The sequence below is a fragment of the Pinus tabuliformis genome, chromosome 2_1, assembly GCF_031772625.1.
Source record: "Pinus tabuliformis cultivar Carrire ecotype Pingquan chromosome 2_1, CPIR1, whole genome shotgun sequence".
Lineage (NCBI taxonomy): Eukaryota > Viridiplantae > Streptophyta > Pinopsida > Pinales > Pinaceae > Pinus > Pinus tabuliformis.
Window position 1 is genome coordinate 309,595,696 of NC_142299.1, and position 11,170 is coordinate 309,606,865.

The following is an 11,170-nucleotide window of genomic DNA, read 5'->3' on the forward strand; positions in this document are numbered from 1 at the left end:
GGTTGAAGTTTCAAATTCAAATTTGATAATGAAGAGTTTGAAAGAAAGAAAAAAGAAAGAAAGAAATTATTTTAACGTCCACGAGGCTAAAGATAGCCTATGGGACATATTGCTTCTTCATCTGCTTGATGTATTCGGCCCTTTTTCTTTGAAGTTTCACAATAAATGCTCTGAGCTTCTCGACAAACCCCTCGCTAAATAGATTATCCCAAGAGCTAGTTGCCAACATATCTGCATAGTGTTCCCTGTTGTCTTTGAAGGCCTCACATTCTAAAATGAAATGTTTTTCTGTTCCCACTTTTCTGGAAGAACAAAAAATGCATACTCTTTCCTCCCACACTTCTTTTGGCCTTTTCCAGCGCCCTGTTTCACAACAGAGTTGATGAAAATTAGTCCTTAACTGAGCAATAAGAATATTGGCTCTCCAAGAGATATTGGCCTCTGTGTATGCTTTTGGTTGATGACTATGACAGGGATTTAAACACTTCAATATAGTACTTTTTCTTTCTTCCTAGCTCCTTATGCCAAGTACGCTTGTGGAACTTATCCATAACAAAATATTTTATCTCTTTGCTATTTATGGGGCACGTGTTCAAGTGTGTTCAAGTAAATACCCCATTTACTAAACCATTTTTTATTTTGTTGCATCCAATTTTTTTTTTTTGCACAGTCTATCATTAAAGACAACCTTATGCCATCTACCCCCTTCCATTTGCTTAATTTTTTTTAAATATTTTATGACTCGCACCATAGCAATTGCTTCAATATGAGCAACCCCTGTTTCACTTAACAAGATATCATAAGGAACTACACTTTTAATCTTGAAATTGTTTGTAATCAAACACTTCTGAATTTTCTCAATTTGTCTCCATTGCATGTCAGATGTACTATTGGCCCATAGTTCACAACCATAGAGAATCATCGGAATCACTAGAAGCCCAAACATAGTTTGAGTGGTTTTCTAGTCCCATAACTCTGCCTCTCTGCACCTATTTTGAAGAGCATAAATTGCTTTCCAACCCCCAAAATTTATTTTCTTTCTACAACCATCCTGGCTTAATTTTCTTTGCTGAATTTTTGACTCTAATTGTTTCTTTCTAGTCCAATAGAAACATAAATAAATTGGCTTGTGATTTGATTTTAAGTCCCACAACCGATCTCCAATCAAAACTTCCTCCATTTTATCACACAAACCATGCAAGAAAATCACATAATCTACTACACTTGCTCCATTGTAAGTATTGCAAGTGAAATTACTGGACTTTTCCCATCTAGTCAAGCGATTACAAATGACTAAATCAAAGGCCCCACATAGAGTAAGCAATTGTTCACCAAAGAGATTGCAGCGCTTGTTCTCTGAAATTCTTTCCTACTCTCTCTTAAGTCATTACTCTCTTCTGTAAGCCAAATAGGATCGCAATCATCTTTACAACAAAAAATGCTAGCTTGCTCACTTGCAGTCCTAGCATTGAAATCACCCACTATAAGGACTTCAACTAGCTACGAATATGTTGCAATATCCGCTTTTAAGGTTGCACGTAGATTTTTATGGTCAAGCCCTCTACCTTTATAGATTTTTGAAACTTGCGAAGTAAATTTTAATGAACATTATTTTCTTATATATATATATATATATATATATTAAATTGAAAATAAAAAGAAAAAGAAAAATTAACGAAAAAAAATAATTTTTTTCTAAAATTTAATTAAATTCAATATATTCTTATAATAACATTTTACAATTAAATAAATTGTTTTTATCTATGAAATATATCACTTTACTGTATATGAATTTATTAATTTACCATTTATGAATTTAACATCCGTTTTTCATAATTTAAACTATATATTTATTTTTATTATAATTTTTAAATGTTTTGATTTATTTATTTCTGATAACTTTTCTGAATTGATGTGGATTTTCTTTGACAACCCTCACAGGTGTAATTAATTTGATCTTTAAATAAATATTGGAGGAAGGTTAGGTTGAAAACAACAGGAACAGATGCGAGAGATGCGGTACAGCCATTTTTGACTTAACAAAACGTGGAAACTCAGGGACGTGTGGTAGATTCCTGGAAATTGGTCAATTATATTTATTTACAGTAAAATTTACAGTCAATTGGAATTTTCAAATTTAGTTACAGTCAATTATATTTAGAAGAAGAATTTTTTTTCCTAATTTAGTTGTTTTGTTTGGTGAGATGTTTTGGAAGTTTTTTAATGAGATTTTCTAGCTTAATTTCTTTAAAATTTCGTTGGAATTTATTGAAATCATAATTTTGATAGATAATCTCTGTACAATAGAAATGACTTAAGGTTTTTCAGGGTGTTGAATCAATATATACAATCAAAAAACCAGTTTAAATAGAACTTAAAAATTTTAACCAGATTCTAATTTGGGAAAGTTCAAAAAATCTTAATAAAAACAGCTTTTTTTTCTAAACATAATCGTGAATTAGTTTAGTTTTATAATTCAGTAAAATATAAATGCTGAAAAAAAAAATTATGTGGAGCGTCATATTCTAGAGGTATCCAATGCCTTCACCGTTGCAACCGCTGCACTGCAGATTCGGTGAAATCTGTGTGGAATACTACGGGGATTGCAAATTCCGCGTGAAAAGATAAGAATTTGGGTGTCTACACCTTCCAATCAAAAATATGGCAGACTTTAATCGTCGCTCTCGCTGGTACCCGACACTGGTAATACATTTTACAACGCGTGGGCGGCACAATGGTCAGCGTTTTTTCTTTTTCCTTTTCTTAAAACACAGTTTTTTTCAACAGTAGTAGGCACTTTTTCGTCTCAGTGAATCATTCTTTTCTTATGATAATTTAATACGCATAGTCTAATGAGGCAGAGGAGTTGCCCAGAATGTTATGCAAATTCTGGTCATATTTGGAGAAAATCTTGTAAGGATTTTTGTAAATCCAAGTTATAGTTGTTAAACTTCAAAATTTTAGGTGTCCTAGGCATTTTTGATAGTGCTAAATCCATTTCCACCATCAAAAACACGATTCAAATACTACCTCTACAAGATTTTTTGAAATTTTTTTACCCGGATTTCGGCCATGGCCGTATGGGCAATTCCTTTGCCTTAATATGATAGTTTAAATGTTTGGTATGTTTCTTTTGAAATGAAATAAATTTTATTTAAAGTTTGGTAGAGAATTTTAAAAATCATAAATTGAAGTTGTTTAATAAGTAAATTTTGATTATTTGGCTGTTTTTTAGAGAATTGAATTTATTTATGCATTCAAATATGAGTTTTTAAATAGCAATTAAATGTTTGGTATATTTTTTTTGAAATGAAATAAATTTTATTTAAAATTTGGTAGAAAATTTTAAAAATCATAAATTGAAGTTGTTTAATAAGTAAATTTCGATTATTTAGCGGTTTTTTAGGGAGTTGAATTTATTTATTCATTCAAATAATGTTTTTAAATAACAAAAATCACAATCTTGCTCCAAATTGTATTGTCTAAATCTAATAAACAACACTATTTATTAAAGTATTGTGTAAAGTAAATGTAAGTTCAAATCTCTAATGATATAGTCAACTCACTTCATCCAAGAAATTAGAGTGGTAATGGTCAAAATCAACTTAATACCATTAAAATGCAAAATCCAATTATATATATATATATATTTCAAAAATACCACCCAAATGTAGTATTATCAAATGTAAATATATAAGGAAGAGGCCATTGATGTCATAAATCAGATCACTGAAAATGACACTCACTTCATCCAAGAAATTAGAGTGGTAATGGTCAAAATCAACTTAATACCATACAAATACAAAACCCAATTATATATATATATATATATATATATATATATATATATATATATATATTTCAAAAAATACCACCCAAATGTAGTATTATCAAATGTAAATATATAAGGAAGAGGCTATTGATGTCATAAATCGGATCACTGACAATGACACTATCAAATTAGTTGATCTCTGCCTCACCTCTACCCTTTTCAATTTCCAAGGTGAGTTCTTTGAACAAACCTGTGGGTAACAATGGGTTCTCCTCTTTCCCCTATAGTTGCTAACTTATTTATGGAAGATTTTGAGACTAAAGCATTAGCCTCCGCCTAAGTGAAATTTTGAGGTGTGTTTGAGTGTTAGCTCTTAGGGTCGTTGAAAGACAATATGTGTGCTCTTGCCTAGCTTAAGGAAGTTGAGAAATGAGTGGAATAATGTTTGATAGAGATCTTTTTTATAATGTTTTTTTAGAAAGTCCATTTGGAAGTATTTTTGGGCTAGGCAATTTTTTTTCCGATAGAATTTTTGAGTCTGAAGAATTATTTAATAAACATGATGGTTTTATTGATGAGCAGTCTATTCCACATGATCCAGGAATCACTCAGAGCAACACTTGTTTTTCTCAGAACCTAATTGTTAGAAATTTGATTGAATCTACTTCTAAGATGACTGCGACATTGGAGGATACGACCATGGATGTTGTTCAGAGGCCGCTCATGCTCGAAGACGAGTCCATTTTGGTGGATGATGTTCCAGTTGACCAGTTTGTGCCACTTGATCACATACTTTACAAGGATCCTTCTCATGGAAAGTTGGGAGAGCATGAATTGGATTACCTTTTTTGGGATGTTGCCTTGCATCCCAATTTGGAAGAGGTTGTTGATGTTAAGTACATAAGCAAAGAGCAGTTGAAGGAGCTCATAATGAAAGCAAGAAAGGTGAAGATGAAACTGTATGAGCGAATGAACAAGCATGGACCTTTTAGCAAGAAGGCAAAAATGAAAGATGTGTTATCAAGTAGTGTGTTGTAGAAAATCCAGATTATGTTGTAAGCCTAGCTGAGACTTAGACCAGCAGGCATGTCAATTAAGAGTATGTTTGTGTCTTATGTATTGTACTATAGTGTATTTTGTGTGTTTATCTTATGGTTGGAATTAAGGGGGAGTGTTGGAAAAACATTAATTCCGACCACCATTAACATTAACTTTGTTAGGTGACAAGTATTCTCGAGAGTTCAGGAGATGATCTCGAGACTTCTGGAGACTTCAGGTAGCGTCCTGAAGAAGCCACTGACAACCAGAATCCAGAAACTTCTCTGTTGTGTATAAAACTCCTTGCTTGGTAATGGAATGAGCAAGTTGTGTTTTTGTGTTTAGTGTTTTATGTTGCGTTTTCTGATAAGAAGGGGACATCCTTCTAAAGGTTAAGAATTCAAAACATAACTGACGCAACTTTGACAAAAACACTATTTTGAATATCGGTCTAAAAGCTTCAAAATACATTGGACAGAAGCCTAAGGTCGTGGGTTGGGCACAAAAGGTGAAGTGTCCATTCCGAAGGCTCAGTCTCCACAACATGTTTGCCCAATTCCCTCAGGTGGTCGTGCATTCTTATATAGTGTTCATCATCTACTTCCATGAGACACCTGCTCTCTAGGTTCTGAAGATGAAGCCATCCTCCCCACTCCGTTCCATCCCAGATTCTTATAGTGGTACCTTTGTCCTCTCCTATAAAAAAACACAATGTCTAAGAAAATCTGCTTCTCTATTTTATCGAGACTGTCATAGCTAATTTTGAGTGTAGCCATTATATATTTGTGAAGAATTTTGGAGATATCATGCAATTGCGCATTCCAATACTTCAAATATTTTCCACGAAGAAGAGATCCAAACACTTTAAGGGATAATGGCAACCTGGCACAAGCATGCACAAACTCTTAGCCCACTTGCTCAAACTCTGTAGGATGATATCGCTGGTTGAACACATGCCAACAGAATAGTTCTTGGGAATGATCTTTGTCTAGTCCTTTTAGTTTGAAAACGGAAGAATATGCAATCCCTGAGCTTGTACGTACATCCTTATTTCGAGATGTGACTAGAATTAAGCTACTTTGCTGAAGTGCATCTTTCACCGGTAAAAGCAATGCTTCCACCTGCTGAAGATGGTCAACATCATCTAAAATTAGGAAAGCAGGAGAATATTTAATATACATATGAAGCTTCTCTATACCATCATCAATGTTGTCTATTTGCACATTCTCTTTTATAACAAAGTCACTAAGAATCCTAGTCGACAAGGATTTTAAAGATTTTCTGGCTACGTTTTCTCTGACATCAAACAGAAAGCAGGATTGCTTGTAATTTGATTTCTGACGATTGAACATCTCCTTTTCTAAGTTCGTTTTGCCAGCACCACCAAGCCCGACAATTCCTATAAATCTACTCTCCCTTTGCTACTTTACTGGTTGAGTAACATCGCCCCTTCAAATTCTGCAACTTTCACATCCAACCCAATTGGATATCTAGACACATGTAATGTCCCTTTAACTTTTTTCAACACTCCTTCCACGATCTATTCAAGGAGCTACCGTTCATCACTGAAATGATATTACTAGTCAGAAATGCCTACAATATTAAACTCTCTATCGATCCAACAAGGAAGAAGGTAAAGAGTAAGAGGGAGAGTTGGGGTACTTACCCATTATACGTCTCCATATCGAAACCTTTTATTTCTGCAGCATCAATGAGATCTTTCCTCCATTTCTGGATGGTGCTGGGGTTGTAGTGTGGTTGAGAATCAAACGTTCTCTTCTTTTCGAGTGTTTGCAGGGCTCGACCATAGACTCCTTTTTCACCCTGCGTTCCCCATCGAAGATCTGCAGGCTTGACACCACCATAGAAGACTGGAAGAATAGTTGACCACGATTCGAACATGAGCAAAAGCTCATCAAGACACCAATTTGAGTCGGCATAGCGAGGAGAGAAAATAATGATATGCACCGAAGTTGTTCGAATTGCACTCTAGATTTGAGGAGTTATATACTCTCCTCCTTGCAATTCATCTTCATCAAGAAATACTTGCAGTCTGTGTTTGTTAAGGTGGTCATAGAGATGTTTGGTGAGGGTTTTCTTTCAGTCGGGACCCTTGTGGTTAATATAGATATCAAAGGCAAAGTTGTTGGTGCTGGAAGATCCATATGAGGTGGATGCCATGGGACACATAGTAGCAATAACCTCAAGAGTCTCCTTCTCGTTTGGCTGATCTCTCAAATGGAAAAATGGCTACCCATTGATCTCTCTTTCTCAATACTCACAATTGAGATTTTTGTTCAGCAGATTTGTTTCCATTATATAGAACAAAATTTGTTAATGGTTGGGTAACATGGGCATCTGATATCCAATTTTGGCCTTACATAATTTATGTGAATGGAGTGCACCTCTTAAATAAAACAAACCTTAAATTATTTCACGTTGTCACTCAGTTCACTATACTTAGTCAAATAATTATTATTAAAATGATATACTTTGTAAAATATTTATTTTAAAATGATTCTTCTTCGGAGTTATTAAGCAACTCTTCTTTATCAAAATATTAATTTAAGTTGTCAATCAGTGCGATATACTTTGTCAAATAACTATTATTAAAATTTGATATACTTTGGTCAAATCATTATTATTAAAATGATTCTTCTTCAGAGTTATTAGGAAACTCTCCTTTATCAAAATAATAATTTAAGTTGTCACTTAGTGCGATATACTTTGTGAAATAATTATTATTAAAATGATTCTTCTCCCGAGTTATTATGCAACTCTTTTTTATCAAAATATTCAAACTTTTGGTTTAAGTTAAAATTCAAATTACATAAATTTAAGGAAGTATCAAAATATTCAAACTTTCTTGCGAGTTGATCCTAGTTAATTTATGCCAGTTAAGTTTCAAATCCAAACAAGGAGGGCTGCAGAGGCAACAAGTCCCTATCGAGTAGTAGTTTAGGAACTTCATTATCAAGGGAATAGCGCATGATACGAAGAAAATATTTTGACCTCACAGGTTTATTCAGAGACAACAGAAAAAGCAGAGCAGGGAGCATGTTATGAAACTAGCTCAAGAAAATATAAAAAAGATAGATCGACGCCTTAGAATTCAGCCTCTTCGAGGGGGCAACCTCCTTTACATTACATAAATGAACAATTCTTGGATGATACAAATGAAAATACCTCATTTCTATATATAGGAGTCTAAGGGGTCATAACATAATCAGAGCCGACATAACAATAATAATGTAAGGGCACAATAATAACAATAGTGGGCTTCTATGGGGCACAATAGTAACAATATGGGCACTACATGGGTACATAAATATAATAAGTGGGTTATACTAATAACAATAAGGGGTTACACTAGTACTATAGGGGCCTAACATGCCCCTCTCCTTCAAAAAGTGTTGTCCTCAACGCTTGAGTAGTTCTTGATGCTTCTGTATAAAATTCTTGTCCTCCCATGTGGAATATTCAGCGGGTAAGTTCTTCCACTTGATGAGATACTCTGAAATTGATCGATTTTGTAGTTGTCGGGTTCTTTCTTCTGTGACTGCTCTAGGTTCCAATATGATTTTTCCTTCCTCTTCAATTTCTGGCAATATTGTTTGAATTGGGATCTTTTGCAACTTTTGACTAAGTGGCCATACTTCTACGTCCTTCTTCCATTCATCCCTTGCTTCGTTTATCCAATCTGGTTGGATAATATAAATAGCACAAAACAATGCTTCCACATCCTCATCCTTGAAGAGTCTTCCCATTCGGTAAGGTTGCCATTTTTTAAGTGCATGTAGTATTGCCAACATTTCCTTCTCATAAATAGCTTGCTTGAGATGTAGCGGTAAAAATAACCAATCACCTACATCAAAACATTTTTCACTACAATGTTGATCTACCTGTTGTTTTATTTGATTTTCCACTGAAGTGGCGTTATCCTTTAAAAGTTGGAGAACTTGTTGTTGATGCTCGATGTGATCTTTCACTGCTTGAACCTTTTTCTTCTTGATATGTCCTTCTATCTCTAGAGGTTGAGGAGTGGTAATTTCTTCCAATCCTTTACAAGATATGGTCGGATTCATTTCTTGATGCTCGATGTGATCTTTCACTTCTTGCACCTTTTTCTTCTTGATATGTCCTTCTATCTTGAGAGTTTGAGGAGTGGTAATTCTTGCCAATGCTTTACAAGATATGGTCTGATTCATTTCTTCTTTCTCTGGGGTGGGGTCCTGGCGTATATCTTCTTCTTTTGTTGTTTTTTGATCCTTTTCTTCCTCCTCTTCATATTCTATGTAAAATAATTTCTTCTCAGCACACTTAGGGCCTTTAGTGCATTTGCTATCACAACTGTAACAAAGCCCTTTTTCTCTTTTTTCTTCCAATTGTTGTGGTGTAACCCTTGTAGGTTGTGGAAGGCTAGGAGAAACAACACTTCCATCTTTATAGTTGTGAGGGGTACACTTCCTGGTTTCCATAATTTTGCTTTCCACTATGTCACAAAGCCCTTTTACTCTTTCTAATTGTTGTGGTGTTGCTCTAAAGAAGGTGTTGCTCTTTATATCCTCATAATGTGCTATCATTTCCTCCGTGAAAATTGACCACGTAACAAGTTGTTTACGAGAACAAAGCCCTTTGTACCATAAAAATTGATCTAGTTCTAAATATGAAGATGCAATACATACCTTTTGTAACAATTGTACACCATGTATATCAAAATATTGCTCCATCTGAAGTATCCAATTTACCGGATCCTTGCCATCAAACTTCCTCATCTTGATTTTTCTTGATTTTAGGAGCTCTAACTTGAAACGACTGTAACTCTGTACTTTTGGATCTTTAAGTTCTGAAATTGTGATCTGTAGTAGCCCTCTGTGTCCTGTTTCCAATGCCACCAGTCTGATCCAAATTGGATTCTCCAAGAAAGAGTTATGCATAATCTCCCAAGATGACCTGATTATAGACTAGTTCAGTAGAGCGAATTTGTACGACGTGCCACGAGTCACTGTTTCAACCTTTGGATCTGAAAAATTCATACAAGAAACTACAGTCCGTCCTCTTTCTGTACCTTCTTACAAAATTTCAATCTGATCCCCAGAGAGAAAGTTATGACGATTTTCCCCAGGTCACCTGTTTTGAATGTAATTCAGGAGTCTGCAAAAAGGCCAACTTCCTTAGATCATATCTCCACAAATCTCGTGCGAAAAGCTCTGAAATTCGCACCCAAGGTTTAGCGCGATTTCTTCTCAAATGGGTTTTTTTTTCGACTTCTGAAACGTCACATAAAACAAGTTATAGTGAAAATGCCACGATGACCTGTTTGGAGCAGCGAAACCCTAGAATCCAAAGCTCTGATACCAAATGTTATGAAACTAGCTCAAGAAAAAATAAAAAGGATAGATCAACGCCTTAGAATTCAGCCTCTTCGAAGGGCAACCTCCTTTACATTACATAAATGAACAATTCTTGGATGATACAAATGAAAATACCTCATTTCTATATATAGGAGTCTAAGGGGTCATAACATAATCAGAGCCGACATAACAATAATAATGTAAGGGCACAATAATAACAATAGTGGGCTTCTATGGGGCACAATAGTAACAATATGGGCACTACATGGGTACATAAATATAATAAGTGGGTTATACTAATAACAATAAGGGGTTACACTACTACTATAGGGGCCTAACAGAGCATCTATAAGAAAGAAGTGTGGAAGGATATGTCTGAGTGAACCAACTGCAATATATCGGAGGCCTTGCTTTGGCTTGAGGGGAATGGTACCCTTTTGAGCCTCCCTTCATCACATCCAGGACATACACCTTCTTGCTCTACTCGAAACTCGGGCATCCCTGTCACCATTTGTCTTGCATTGGGTAGAGCTTTATGATGAAGGTGAGCAAACCTCCGTTGCCATAGTTCGGACTGAAGTGATGTGTCACAAGACATGACACCCAGCAGACTTCCTCCGACCTGATATAATGAACCGACCTGAAACCCAAGAGTGAAATCTTCTTTAAAATTATTTTTCCATACATGTACCTTACCATCGATGAAGGTCACCTTGTAGCCTTTGTCTTCCATTGTCGAAACGGACACCATGTTCTTTTTGAGATCAGGTACATATAAGACTTCTTGCAAATGAATTGTATTACCCTGATTCAATTTAAAAGTGACATTCCCTACGCCTTTCACGGGATATTTTGCGTTGTCCCCAAGAACAATTTCCAGGTTGATCTCCTTCTCTACCAGATTAGAGAGAGCTTCTTTGTAACCAGTGAAGTGCCTTGAGGCACCACTATCAATAAGCCAATTTCTCAGCGAGTCCGGGGGAGCAGTAGTAGAGAGGGCCGCTTG

The 11,170-nt window shown here is 35.2% G+C and overlaps 1 pseudogene; it reads right to left on the reverse strand.

Moving 5' to 3' along the window:
• LOC149200072 (uncharacterized) overlaps positions 1-10,915 on the reverse strand; it is a 65,044-nt pseudogene extending 54,129 nt beyond the window's left edge.
• Positions 10,916-11,170: the final 255 nt, after the last annotated feature.